Source organism: Schistocerca americana, chromosome 5 (assembly GCF_021461395.2).
Source record: "Schistocerca americana isolate TAMUIC-IGC-003095 chromosome 5, iqSchAmer2.1, whole genome shotgun sequence".
NCBI lineage: Eukaryota > Metazoa > Arthropoda > Insecta > Orthoptera > Acrididae > Schistocerca > Schistocerca americana.
In genome coordinates, this window is record NC_060123.1 from 765404200 (window position 1) to 765418779 (window position 14580).

The 14580-nt window shown below is 38.5% G+C and overlaps 1 pseudogene; it reads left to right on the forward strand.

Annotated features, from left to right (window-relative positions):
* LOC124616667 overlaps positions 1-14580 on the forward strand; it is a 64440-nt pseudogene that overhangs the window by 6224 nt on the left and 43636 nt on the right.

Below are 14580 nucleotides of genomic sequence, written 5' to 3' on the forward strand. Positions count from 1 at the left end.
TTTGCTGTTTTTCCTGCAGTAGTAAGCACCCAAGACAAATTTGTTTATTTTAGTATTCTGGATTAATTCTGGGTTAAGCCAGTGCTCAGAAATGCATAACACTGAGATATCATTAAGTTCATGTGTTAATAGAACGTTAATTTCATCGATCTTATTACGCAGGGATTGCACATTATGGTGATAAATTTTTAAATCGGGCGTATTCACAATTTGGTAATTGGGAATCATATTTACAGCATCACATACCTCTAGTTTAAATTAGGAATGTCAGCAGCGTTGTATTTTTGTTCTTCTTTCTTGTTTATTTTGTTTTCCTCGCTGTTGGAAGGATGTTCAGGAAGCTGATAAATTGTTCTATCCCTTACAAGTCTTTCTTTGATGTTATCTTTTAACAAGATAATGCAAGACTACACATCACCTGAGCTGTACTGAGCTACCTCGATAAAGAGAGTGTTCCACTGTTGCCGTATCCAGCATTTTCTTCAAATCTGTCACCTGTGGAGAACATCTGTTCACAGGATGCCAAGAGATGGGTATGCCACCAGCCGCCAGCCACCAGTCGCCAGCCACTACAGTTGAAGAACTCTGACATATGACATTCAGTTGAGTAGCATGAAATGATGTACCCATGGCTGTAATCCAACCTCGATTTGATATCCAGTGTGATGAGAGCTGTTCTGCTTTTCCAGTTTCAATACTGAAATTCATATATTATTTTTATGCTATCCTAACCAGATTGGACTGTGGTGTCATACAGCATAAAATATCTTACAACGTGTTGAATTAGTTATGAGAAGTGTAGAACAGCCAGCAGGGGAAAGATGTTGGCAATGAGACAGCTTTTATGTATAACAGCAGTACAGTGTTTCACAGTGCATAATGCTTCCGCAGATTGAGAACAAAATGTGTGGTTTGCTTTCATCCATTTTCACAAACATAGCCTAAAAAATAATGTTGACATTACTGTGCATTTCACTCTGAGGCATATTGCACTCTGAGAATGTTCATCGAATTCAGTTACTTTGTATTATATTTCAGTAACAGTGACATAATAGCAAATTGGACTGTATAAGTTTTTACGGATTTTTTTTCCAGACACACACTACCATTTCTTCAGATTTATTTAATTTGGGTATAAATCCTTTCCAGCATATATGCTGTACACAAAATGTTGAACATAAAATGTAGCTATCTGCTGATTTAACATCTTGCTGAGTATACCGGTACAATATTTTGTTGTAACAAATAGTTCAATGTATTTTACACACTTATAAACTTATTTATACAGTTATAGTAATTTATACCATTGCATTTATGTTGTACCTTAATGTTCTGGAAGACGATATTATAAGGAACCTCATACTTTTCCTGGATGATAGAGTTGTCTATAATGAATTATTGCCTGAAAAAAATCTGCACAAATTTGAGTCAGATCATAACATTTCAATTTGGTCCAAAGATAGGCAACTGAGTTTAAGTTTTCAGAAATGTAAATTGGAGCACATCACAAAACAAAAAAAAGACAGTATTGTATGACTACATTATCAAATAATCACAGTTTTAATTGGTCAACTCATACAAATATCTGGATGAAATGAAATGGTGACATAGACTCACTTGTAGGCAAAGCAGAATGCAGACTTCAATTCATTGGTAAGATACTGGAAAATGCAATCAGTCTATAGAGGACATTGCTTACAAAATACTTGTGTGGCCCATTCTAGAATATTGCTTAAGTATGACCCATAACAAATAAGGCTAATGGCAGACATTGAATGTATACAAAATAGTGTAGCATGATTGATCATAGATTTATTTGATGCATGGGAGAGCATCAAGAAGCTACTAAAAATTGGAAATGCCAGACAAGTGAAGATAGACGCCAAATATATGACAAAACCTAATTTATGAAATTTCAGGAACCTGTATTAAGTGAGGTATTTAGGGATTATACAATAACCGCATATGTATCACTCCTATAGGGACCATGAAGGCAAGATTAATTACAGCATGCACAGAACCATTTAAAGAATCATTCTTCCCACACTCCACATGAGCATTGAATGGGGAAAAACCATAATGTGTGGTACAACAATGTACTTTGTCGGACAAACCCACAGTGGTTTATACAGTGTGCATGGAGACATGGAATCAGTTGACAGTAGCTGGGTAATGGTTCATATTGATTCCCATTTCCCTGTTGCAGTAGGTGATCTTATGCCTTTAATTATTTTTTCATTGCCATCTTAACTTGCATTCTTCAATTCAGTTTATTAACCCTTCTTATCTCTTTGTATTAGGGCAAATGTACAGTTAACTTTTGAGGAATTTGTATTTTCAATTTATCAACTGGAGTTTTGTTTCATATGCAGCAGCAATGTTACAAATTATTTGTTTCAGTTTCTTTACAATAATTTGCTGTTTCATGGGTGCCTTGAAGGAAATAAAAGATCTCGAAAGTGTCTTAATGACAACCGATGGCCTCATGTTGACAAGACAGCTGGTTGCCTTGCAGAGGGCAGGGCTTGACGGTCTGACCATCAGCTTAGACACCCTGCAGTCCCAACGCTACAACCAGATCACGAGGAGGAAAGGCTGGGAGCGTGTCATGGTTGGCATAAATCTAGCCTTGCAACTTGAATACGACCCTGTGAAGGTATTACTAGTGCAGCTGTCATCGCATGCAGACTTTCATAAACAAAATATATAAATCTGTTGTTAAGAATATCAATACAAGAATCACCATTTTAAAGCAGTATGCCCACACCCTCGCCCCCATCCCCGCTCCCACCCTCACCGCTGTCTCCACACTGCAGCTGTAAGTGAAGGAAGGTATATTAAGACAGAAGAAGTAAATTTTAGCTGACGATGCTAACAGTTTCGTAGTTTATACAACATAAAAAGGATGCCTTGCAAGTTTACCAATTAAAAATCTTATATTTTCCTCCCAAGAGAGTCTTATGAGACTCAAGATCTTTACAGTTTCTCTTTTTTTCTTTTGTGTCTTTAGTTTAAAATAAGTTTCCACTATTGTGGTGTTGTTTTGGTAAAAATACTCGGTTGTTTGGAAAAATTATTCTTAATTCTGTAGTCATATTTTTGTTGTGTCTAAGTACTACTGGTTTCAGTAGCAAGTGCCAGCATCAGTTCATCTTATTATCAAACATTTCTGTGCAAAATAAAAGCTGACCACTGTGGCCGAGCGGTTCTAGGCACTTCAGTCCAGAACCGTGCTGCTGCTATGGTCGCGGGTTCGAATCCTGCCTCAGGCAGGGATGTCCTTAGGTTAGTTAGGTTTAAGTAGTTCTAAGTCTGGGGGACTGATGACCTCAGATGTTAAGTCCCATAGTGCTTAGAGCCATTTGAACCATTTTGCAAAATAAAAAGCTTCTGTACAACTGCAAACTAGACATACCATTTTCAGGGTGCAGTTCACATCTATTGAAAGCACAACAGTGACCTTTACTTTTAGTAGATAAGACACCTACTGAGGTAAGTGACTTGATGACTGCACACAAGAAGTTGTCATTTATTCCATATGTAGCTACCATGCAGACTCATATTTTGTATTAGTTTGTCCTTACTCTTCCAAAAGGTTAAACCTTGTCTCTGCAGCCGCAGCTTCCTCTCTTCAGCAGTTGTCTTCATCTCCATGTGTGAAGAAAATCCCATTCATTGATCATATTGTTTAAGTAGGATGTTCTCAGTCATCCCCTTGTTTTCTTACCTACGATCTTGCCTTCAGAAATGTTTTTTAAAAGATTATCGTCTCCAGTTAAGTGTCCAGTGTATTTTGCTTTGCCCTGGCCTATAACTTTCAGTGGTTCTTTCTTCTCTCCTATTTCCTTTAATTTTTCTGTCAATGCAGATAGTTCTTGTACTTCTCCTCCAGAACCACATTTCAGCAGGTCTGAGGCGAGCTTCCTTTGGCTTTTCTAATGTACAGATTTTGCATCTGTGTGTCAGAACACTCCACACAAAGGTCTTTACAAATATTTTCTTAATGTGGAAGCTGATATGTTTATTCAGTTGCAGCTTCTTCTTATTTTGGAAGGAACTCTTCACCTGTGCTATTCTTTTCTTGAATGCCTTGAAATATTGATTGTTTTCTTGCAAAATGCTACTGAGATATTGAATTTCAGTTCCTTTCTTGAGTTGCTCATTGCCTGTTCTTGTGTCAGTCCTACCTCCTCCTCCTTTCTTGTCTGTAGCCATAACTTTTGTCTTCTTTGTATTCATTTTTAGCTTTAGTTTTACCACTTCTTGATTTAAGGCCTGAAACATTTTATTTAGTTCCTACTCTGATTTACTATTGTGATGTCATCAATCTGCAGTGTATATGCATGCAATTAAGTTTCCATATCGACATCATGCTCCAAAAACCACCTAACTGTGTGTGGCAGGGGGTACGTCTCATGCCACCAACTGATCCCCTCTGCCTTGTTCCACTTGTGAACAGTGCTTGGGAAGAATGACTGTCAGTACACTTCTGTATTATCTCTAACTTCTCAAATTTTCTTCTCGTGATCATTTCGTGAATTGTATATGAGAGAAACTATTATGTTGTCAGACTCTTCTCGGAAACTACTCTCTCGAAATTTGGGTAGTAAATCTTTCCGTGATGCACAACTGCTCTCTTATGGCATCTACCACTGGAGTTGCTGAGCATCTCTGTAATGATCTCACAGCGACTAAATGATCCTGTGACAAAACACTCCGCATTTCATTGGATCTTCTTTCTCTCTTCTGTCAGTCTTACTGGGTAAGGACACAGGGGTAATTTACATTCACTTAAGATTCTTCCTGTGAATCTTAGTCTGGCATCTGCTTTTCTATTGCTGTTTTATGTGGTCATTCCACTTTAAGGTTGCTCTGGATAGTTACTTCTAGATATTTTATGGTAGATTCTGTTTCCAGCAATTTGTCATTAATAGTGTAGTTGTACAGTATTGGATTTCTTTTCCTGTGTGTGTGTGTGTGTGTGTGTGTGTGTGTGTGTGTGATATGTTACATTTATTTATGTGCAGGGTCAACTGCCAGAGCCTACATCATTCACCAATCCTCTGCAGGTCATTGTGCAAATTGATACTGTCTTCTGTTATTGCTACTTTCTGATGGACAAGTGTAGTACCTGTGAACAATATTAAGGAGCCTCTGACACTTTCTACTGGATCATTTATATACATTGTAAATGTAATGGTCCTATCACATTTCCATGGCGTATTCCAGAAATTACCTTTTGATTCTGGTCATCTTTTCTTTGTTGTTGTTATTACTTCCTAGATGAACATATTAAGGAAGTAAGGTGATAGAAGGCACCCGTATCTCACTGCCCTTCTGGTTTTCCTTCTTTCATATCCGGTTCAGTACTCTGACTTTAGTATATACTCAAAATTAATCATCTGTCCTTCCACTTTGGACATTACTTTAAGGAATGATGATATAATGGTAATCTGTTTATTAAACAATATTTTAACGATACACTATGCTTTCTGATCATATAGTGGCTTTATGATGGAATTTGATACTGAAATTAGTAATCATTAGACAAAATAAAAGTGAAGCTATAATAAAAGAAAGTAATATTTTGGATCATGTCAGTTGTTGTTCCAAACAACAGCACGTCAGGAATAGGTTCAAATGGCTCTGAGCACTATGCGACTTAACTTCTGAGGTCATCAGTCGCCTAGAACTTAGAACTAATTAAACCTAACTAACCTAAGGACATCACACACATCCATGCCCGAGGCAGGATTCGAACCTGCGAATGTAGCGGTCATTCGGTTCCAGACTGTAGCGCCTAGAACCACACGGCCACTCTGGCTGTCCAGGAATAGGTACTAAATTATTTGTCCGCTGATGACCTCACAGCTTAGAACACTAAAACACAAATGTTAATTGTTTGTTATGTGCCCTGGTAGAGTTTACAGCTGTTTACAGTTCACGATTGGTTGTTGGAGATTGGACATTACTCACATAGTGTATTTAGTGCACAGTGCAGAAAAAGGCAGTGTCCAGAAAAGTAAACAAGTGTAAAGGCAAAAGTTTCATGACAGGATGTTGTGTCACCATACTTGGAAGACAATTATAGCCAAAGACAGAAATTTAAAAGAAACTGGCTCATTTGAGCTGCGGAGACCTAGTCGAGGATTCTCAGTAGATAATTGTTAGCACAGTAGAATTTATAAAGAGACAATGTCAGTTCGTGTCAGGGAAGGTTGATTGGTAAGTATCTATCAGCTTTCTCGTAAAACTCACAATTTGAAGAATACACATCAAGGAAAAGGTAGAAGTCCAACAGTGTCAAATCTAGACAATAATATCAATCATCCAACAGTTTTGCAAAATCCCCAGTTGTACTTTACTTACTTACTTACTTACTAACTTACTCAGATTTGCTGTGTACCATACAAGGAACTGGTTTCCACTAGTTCACTTGATCAGCTGCCAAGTTCTCACCTTCCTCCAAGTTTGTGTCCATGGATTGAAGATTCATTGCAAAAGTTCCAGGTGTTAAAAGGTCTTCCTGTACATCTGTATCTGTCCATTGATTTCAACAACAGTGTTGATTTTGGGATTCTTCCACCTTACATGCGTAGAACATAACCTGCAATCCTCAGTCTTCTTTCAACAATAATTTTGTGCAGGCTGTGTAGACCTCTTATTCTCAGCACTTCATCGTTTGTAACTTGGTTGGGTTAACATCTTCAGAATTCATCTCTAGCATTGTTGGTGAAAAACATGGAGACTGTGTGCTGATTTTACTGACATTTTCCAAGTCTCACACATATAAACGATAAAGGAGTGCAGTCAAAGCTTTGTTGGCATATTACAGACCTAATTGCCATATGGACTGATTTTCCAGTTCTGCTGGTGATTTCTGCATCTGTGACCTCATTATTACATACAAAGCTACCGAGATATGGCAATCTGTCAACATCTTGTATTATCTTCTATTGCACTGTAATCGGGGAAGAGACGAGTAATTTCCACTTACTTTGCACATTCTGTGTACCTTATCCCTATTAATTTTCAGCCCTACACAATAGGGCATTTAATGAGAAAGCATATAAAAATTAACTTGATGCCTTCCAAGGAGATGGTCTCTACTTAGTCTCTACTCCTTCAAGCCTGACTTTGTAAGTGTAGACCAGACATGGCTTAAATTCAGAAAAATAGTATCGACATCAATTAAGAGATATATACCAAATAAATTGAAAGGATACCAAATAAATTAAAAGGGTGGTGCACAAAATATGTCAAAACTCAGCTGCAGAAGCAATGAAAAAAAGCATGTCAAAATTTAAAAGAATGCAAAATCTCCAAGATTAGCGATGTTTTACTGAAGCTCGAAACTTAGGGTGGGTTTCAGTGCAAGATGTGTTTAATAGTTCCCATAGTGAAACTTCGTTTTGAAATCTGGAAGAAAATCCAAAGAGGTTCTGGTTGCATGTGTAGTACACCAATGGCAAGACACAACCAATACCTTCACTGCGCAATAGCTGTGGTAATATTACTGATGACAGTGCTACTAAAGCAGGGTTACTAAACACGGATTTCTGAAATTTCTTCACCAAAGACAACAAAGTTATTATTGCAGTATTCAAATCAAGAACAACTGCAACTGTGAGTAACTTAGTAGTAGCTCTCCTCAGTGTCATAAAGCAGTTATGTTTCTTTCAGAGAATGCTGATACAATAGCTCCATTAGAAATCATATATAGCCCTGGAGATTCTAAAAGGTATCAGATAGATTATATAATGGTAAGACAGAGATTTAGGAACCAGGTTTTAAATTGTAAGACATTTCCAGGGGCAGATGTGGACTCTGACCACAATCTATTGGTTATGACCTGTAGATTAAAACTGAAGAAACTGCAAAAAGGTGGGAATTTAAGGAGATGGGACCTGGATAAACTGAAAGAATCATAGGTTGTACAGAGTTTCAGGGAGAGCATAAGGGAACAATTGACAGGAATGGGGGAAAGAAATGCAGTAGAAGAATAATGGGTAACTTTGATGGATGAAGTAGTGAAGGCAGCAGAGGATCAAGTACGTAAAAAGACGAGGGCTAGTAGAAATCCTTGGGTAACAGAAGAAATATTGAATTTAATTGATGAAAGGAGAAAATATAAAAATGCAGTAAATGAAGCAGGCAAAAAGGAATACAAATGTCTCAAAAATGAGATCGACAGGAAGTGCAAAATGGCTAAGCAGGGAGGGCTAGAGGACAAATGTAGGGATGTAGAGGCTTATCTCACTAGGGGTAAGATAGGTACTGCCTACAGGAAAATTAGAGAGACCTTTGGAGATAAGAGAACCACTTGCATGAACATCAAGAGCTCAGATGGAAACCCAGTTCTAAGCAAAGAAGGGAAAGCAGAAAGGTGGAAGGAGTATATAGAGGGTCTATACAAGGGCGATACACTTGAGGACAATATTATGGAAATGGAAGAGGATGTAGATGAAGATGAAATGGGAGATACAATACTGCGTGAAGAGTTTGACAGAGCACTGAAAGACCTGAGTCGAAACAAGGCCCCTGGAGTAGACAACATTCCATTGGAACTACTGACGGCCTTGGGAGAGCCAGTCCAGACAAAACTCTACCATCTGGTGAGCAAGATGTATGAAACAGGCGAAATACCATCAGACTTCAAGAAGAATATAATAATTCCAATCCCAAAGAAAGCAGGTGTTGACAGATGTGAAAATTACCGAACAATCAGTTTAATAAGCCACAGCTGCAAAATACTAACACGAATTCTTTACAGACGAATGGAAAAACTAGTAGAAGCCGACCTCAGGGAAGATCAGTTTGGATTCCGTAGAAATACTGGAACATGTGAGGCATTACTGACCTTACGACTTATCTTGGAAGAAAGATTAAGGAAAGGCAAACCTACGTTTCTAGCATTTGTAGACTTAGGGAAATCTTTTAACAATGTTGACTGGAATACTCTCTTTCAAATTCTAAAGGTGGCAGGGGTAAAATACAGGGAGCGAAAGGCTATTTGCAATTTGTACAGAAACCAAATGGCAGTTATAAGAGTCGAGGGACATGAAAGGGAAGCAGTGGTTGGGAAGGGAGTAAGACAGGGTTATAGCCTCTCCCCGATGATATTCAATCTGTATATTGAGCAAGCAGTAAAAGAAATAAAAGAAAAATTCGGAGTAGGTATTAAAATCCATGGAGAAGAAATAAAAATGTTGAGGTTCGCCGATGACATTGTAATTCTGTCAGAGACAGCAAAGGACTTGGAAGAGCAGATGAACGGAATGGATGGTGTCTTGAAGGGAGGATATAAGATGAACATCAACAAAAGCAAAACGAGTGTAATGGAATGTAGTCGAATGAAGTAAGGTGATGCTGAGGGAATTAGGTTAGGAAATGAGACACTTAAAGTAGTAAAGGAGTTTTGCTATTTGGGGAGCAAAATAACTGATGTTGGTCGAAGTAGAGAGGATATAAAATGTAGACTGGCAATGGCAAGGAAAGCGTTTCTGAAGAAGAGAAATTTGTTAACATCGAGCATAGATGTAAGTGTCAGGAAGTCATTTCTGAAAGTATTTGTATGGAGTGTAGCCATGTATGGAAGTGAAACATGGATGGTAAATAGTTTGGACAAGAAGAGAATAGAAGCTTTCAAAATGTGGTGCTACAGAAGAATGCTAAAGATTAGATGGGTAGATCACATAACTAATGAGGAAGTATTGAATAGGATTGGGGAGAAAAGAAGTTTGTGGCACAACTTGACCAGAAGAAGGGATCGGTTGGTAGGACATGTTCTGAGGTATCAAGGGATCACCAATTTAGTATTGGAGGGCAGCATGGAGGGTAAAAATAGTAGGGGGAGACCAAGAGATGAATACACTAAGCAGATTCAGAAGGATGTAGGTTGCAGTAGGTACTGGGACATGAAGAAGCTTGCACTGGATAGAGTAGCATGGAGAGCTGCATCAAACCAGTCTCAGGACTGAAGACCACAACAACAACATATAGCCACTCATTTGATAAAGATCCATACCTAGAGACTGAAAAGTTGCTCAGGTCACACCAATGCTCAAGAAAGAAAAGAGGAGTAATCTACTAAATAACAGACTCATATCACTAATGTTGATTTGCATTAGGATTTTGGAACATATATTGTGTTTGAATATTATGAATTATCTCAAAGATAATGATTCATTGATAAATAGCCAAGATAGATTCAGAAATATTGACCTTTTAAAACACAGCTAGCTCTTTAGTCACACAAAGTAATAAGTGCTGTCGACTGGGGCTCTCAAATTGATTCCATATTTGTAGATTTCCAGAAGACTTTTTGAAACAGTTCCTCACAAGTATTTTCTAATCATCTTGTGTGCCTATGGTGTATTGTCTCAGTTGTGCAACTGGATGTGTGGTTTCCTGTCAGAAAGGTCACAGTTCATAGTAATTGATGGAAAATCGTCAAGTAAAACAAAAGTGATATCTGACATTCCTCAAGGAAGTGTTATAGACCACCTGCTGTTGCCGATCTACATTAACAATTTAAGAGAGAATCTGAGCAGTCCTCTTAGATGATGATATCATTTACAGTCTTGCATATCATTTACTGTCTTGTAAAGTGATCAGATGATCAAAACGAACTGCAAAATGATTTAGGCTACCTATCCATATGATGCAAAAAGTGGTAACTGACCTTAAATAATAAAAATTGTTGTCATCCGCATGAGTAGTAGAAGGTATCTACTAAATTTTGGTTACATGATAATTCACGCAGATCTAAAGGCTGTGAAGTCTATTGAATACTTAGGAATTACATTTACAAATAACTTAAATTGGAATGCCCACATAGATAACGCGGTGGGAAAGCAAACAAAAGACTGTGATTTAATAGTAAAACATTTAGAAGGTTAGGATTACTAAAGAGACTATCTACAACTATACTTGTCTGTCCTCTTTTGGAGTATTCTGCATGGTGTGAGATCCTTACCAGATAGGACTGACAAAGGACATCATTTAAAAGTTCAAAGAAGGGCAGCTCATTTTGTATTATTGGGAAACAGGAAAGTGCATGCCACAGATATCGCATGTGAATTGGGGTGGCAGTCATTAAAGCAAAAGCATTTTGCTGGAGCAGGTTCTTAAAATTTCAATCATCAATTTTCTCCTCCGAATGTGAAAATATTTTGTTAGAGCCCTCTTACATAGGGAGAAATGATCATTGTAATAAAATAAAAGAAATCAGAGCTTGTACGGAAATATTGAAGTGTTTGGTTTTCCTCAAATGCTGTAGGGGAGTGGAATGGTAGATAAATAGGTTGAGGGTGGTTCTCTGAACCCTCTGCCAGCAATTAATTGTGAATTACAGACTAGTCATGCAGATATAGATAATGTAGATAGGCTTTCAATATTGTGCACTGATTCTCTAATTTTATACATTGCTCAAATACTTTCGTGGGGCTTTGGAGTGACCCCTTCAAAATAACACTTTACCAGTCTTCTTAATATGTATTTTGGTAACCCGGTTGATAAGAAGTTACAACAATACTCTCTTATTACTCCCCAGTTTTGGGTTTTATTAATGAACAAAATCGCCGCAGTGTTCCATAACAATTACGGGCTGAAGTTTCCTGCTGATGGAACCAATATGATTTTCTGTGTTTCTGAGCATACAGGTTGTGTATGCTGTTTGGAGCCTGTTGTATGCTGAATCAAATGTTTTTATTGTTGTGATCTTCCATCTGAAGATTGGTTTCATGGAGTTGCCCATGCTAGCTTATCCTCTGTGACCCTCTTCACCTCTGGGTAACTACTGCAGCGTACAATAACTTGAACTTGCTTACTGCAGTCAGTTTTTGGTCTCCTACAGTTGTTACCCCCATTATATTCACAGATGACCACATATTGTGGAAATTGCATATTGTAATGTAGGATGCAACAATAAGGTACAGAAAGTTTCTGTTGAAAATTACGAATTATTTAGGAATAAAGGAGATGGCTCACCAAAAGGCAGAAGCACTGTCTCATCGATAGGCACACGAACAAAAGGTATGTAGAATGAGATTTTCACCGTGCAGTGGAGTGTGCACTGATATGAAACTTCCTGGCAGATTAAAACTGTGTGCCGGACCAAGAGTCAAACTTGGGACCTTTGCCTTTCGTGGGCAAGTGCTGAGCTATCCTTGCACGACTCACGACCCATCCTCACAGCTTTACTTCCACCAGTACCTCGTCTTCTACCTTCCAAACTAAAAGGTACGTTACTTGGCGAGCTTCCAGAATGCACTTTCTTTTTCTAGCTGTAGGGAAAACATGTGCGCTCGCCCACACACACACACACACACACACACACACACACACTCTCTCTCTCACATGCGCATGCATGTCTCCTTATGCTGTGGTCGCTCAACTGCCAGCTCTTTACTGGCCCATGGTGAGTGTTCTGGAGTGAGGTGGGGCTTTAGAGTGGGGTAGGATGGGGTGGGTTGAGGCAATGTGAGAGATGGAGAGAGATGGGAGGGGTTTGGAGGGAAGCATTTAGTGGCTCGTGGGAGAGTGGGGAGCCATCTGTGGGCTAGCTAGGGGTGCAGGTAGAGGGGTCAGGTGACAGACAGCTGGGCACTCATAGACTAGGGTGTGACGTGAGATAACAGCACACAACTAGCTGATTTGCGAGGGGGGAGAGAGGGGTGTGTGTGTGGGGGGGGGGCTGGGAGTTAACTTGGATTTAGGCCAGGAAGCAAAGGATGTGCTGTAAGTATGGCTACGAAAGTTGAGTATTCTTAAATAAGATCAGCTGGTGCCAATGTATTGGAAAGTAACTGGCACACAAAGTGCAATTGTGGCTCCTTTTTCTTTAAAAGTTTTAAATAGTCTGCAGAGCAAATTGAATTAGGAGGATCAGGCATTTGTGTGGGTCTAGGAAAGTAAATTGTAGAGCCAGATAAAAGGCGCACAAGACAGGAGGGGTACTACTACTCATCACTGCTGTATCGTGCTACTAGTACATGTCAGTGTGAGTGCACCGAGAGTGGTGTTGCCGTACATGCGTCTTTAAATTGGTCACCGACTGATCATTGCAGGCTGGCTGCTGGAGGCCGTCTCTGGGAGCCAAGCGTGCCGTGCGGTCCCTGCCGTGCCATCTGCTGGTGACTCGCACATATATTAGTGTGGAACAGTGCTGACTGACTCTCTGTGTGATTCTAGTTTGTAATGTGCACATCAGTGTTCTGTGTCTTGTTGAGTCCTTAGAGGCACATTGTTCGGAGGTTATTATTAAAGCCATATTTGTGCGACTTGGATCACACTTCAGTATTTATTTATTTATTTATTTATTTCTTGTTCCATAGATCCAGTTAGTGAGTCAATCACAAGGATATGGAACGTGTCAAATTGTACAGGTTTCAATTTAAACTATACAAGGGCAATTCAATGGCAAATTGTACATAGTTTAAGTAAGACATACTATAAATAAAGTAACAGATACAATATCAGCTAGATAACATAACAACCATTTGACAGAAAAAGGAGTTTCAAATAAAGGTTAAAGGAAAGAGCACAAAGTTAAATCAGATATTAGGCCTACAAGAGTAAATACATGTATAGCCAATCTGTTGTTACAAAAAGTGAGCTAATTCCCAAATGCACAATAAAATCAATTGAACTACTTCTAGACGCAATAAGTTTAGTGATGGTATACATTTTCTTTCAGGTATTCATCCACAGTATAATAAGATTTCTCTGTCAGGTAATCTTTGAGAACTCGTTTAAATTTTGGCAGTTCTGTATGAACACATTTGATATGTAGTGGTAGAGCATTGAACAGCTTAATGCTGGAGTAGTAAACTCCTTTTTGTACCAGAGTGAGATGTTTCATTTCTAAATGTAGATTGTTTTTGTTTCTGGTGTTATAACCATGGAATTTACTGTTGTCTTGGTAGATGGAATAATTTTTGCACACAAAGGTCAGCAAGGAAAAAATATACTGTGAGGCAGTTGTTAGGATACCTATCTTCCGAAACAAGTGCCTGCAAGAGTGTCTTTGATTAACCCCACACGTTATTCTGATTGCTTTTTTTTTGGATGGTGAAAACTTGTTTTGCAAGTGGTTGGTTCCCCCAGAATATGATAGCATATGACATCAATGAGTGGAAGTAGCCAAAGTAGGCAACCTTAATAGTGTCAACTTCAGCCACTGAAGAAATTACCGGTAGTGAAAATGTTGCCGAGCTAAGTTTTTTACATAGATGAAGAATGTGAACTGACCAATTACATTTACTGTCTATGTAAGCACCCAGGAATTTTGTTTCTTCAACTTTCTGTATTGGTTGATCTCTACATTTTATGTCAATTTCATTGGGATTACTTTGTGATGTATGGAACCTCATATAATGAGTTTTATCTGCATTGAGTGAGAGACCATTTGAGGAGAAACAATTTAAGATGTCATTAAAAACAGTAGTTGTAGTTTTTTCAAGATCATGATCAGTCAAATCGTCAATTAGAATTGTGGTATCATCGGCAAACAGGGTAAATTTGCTGTTTGTCTCAGAACAAAGAGGAAGATCATTAATAAAGATGAGGAAAATCAGT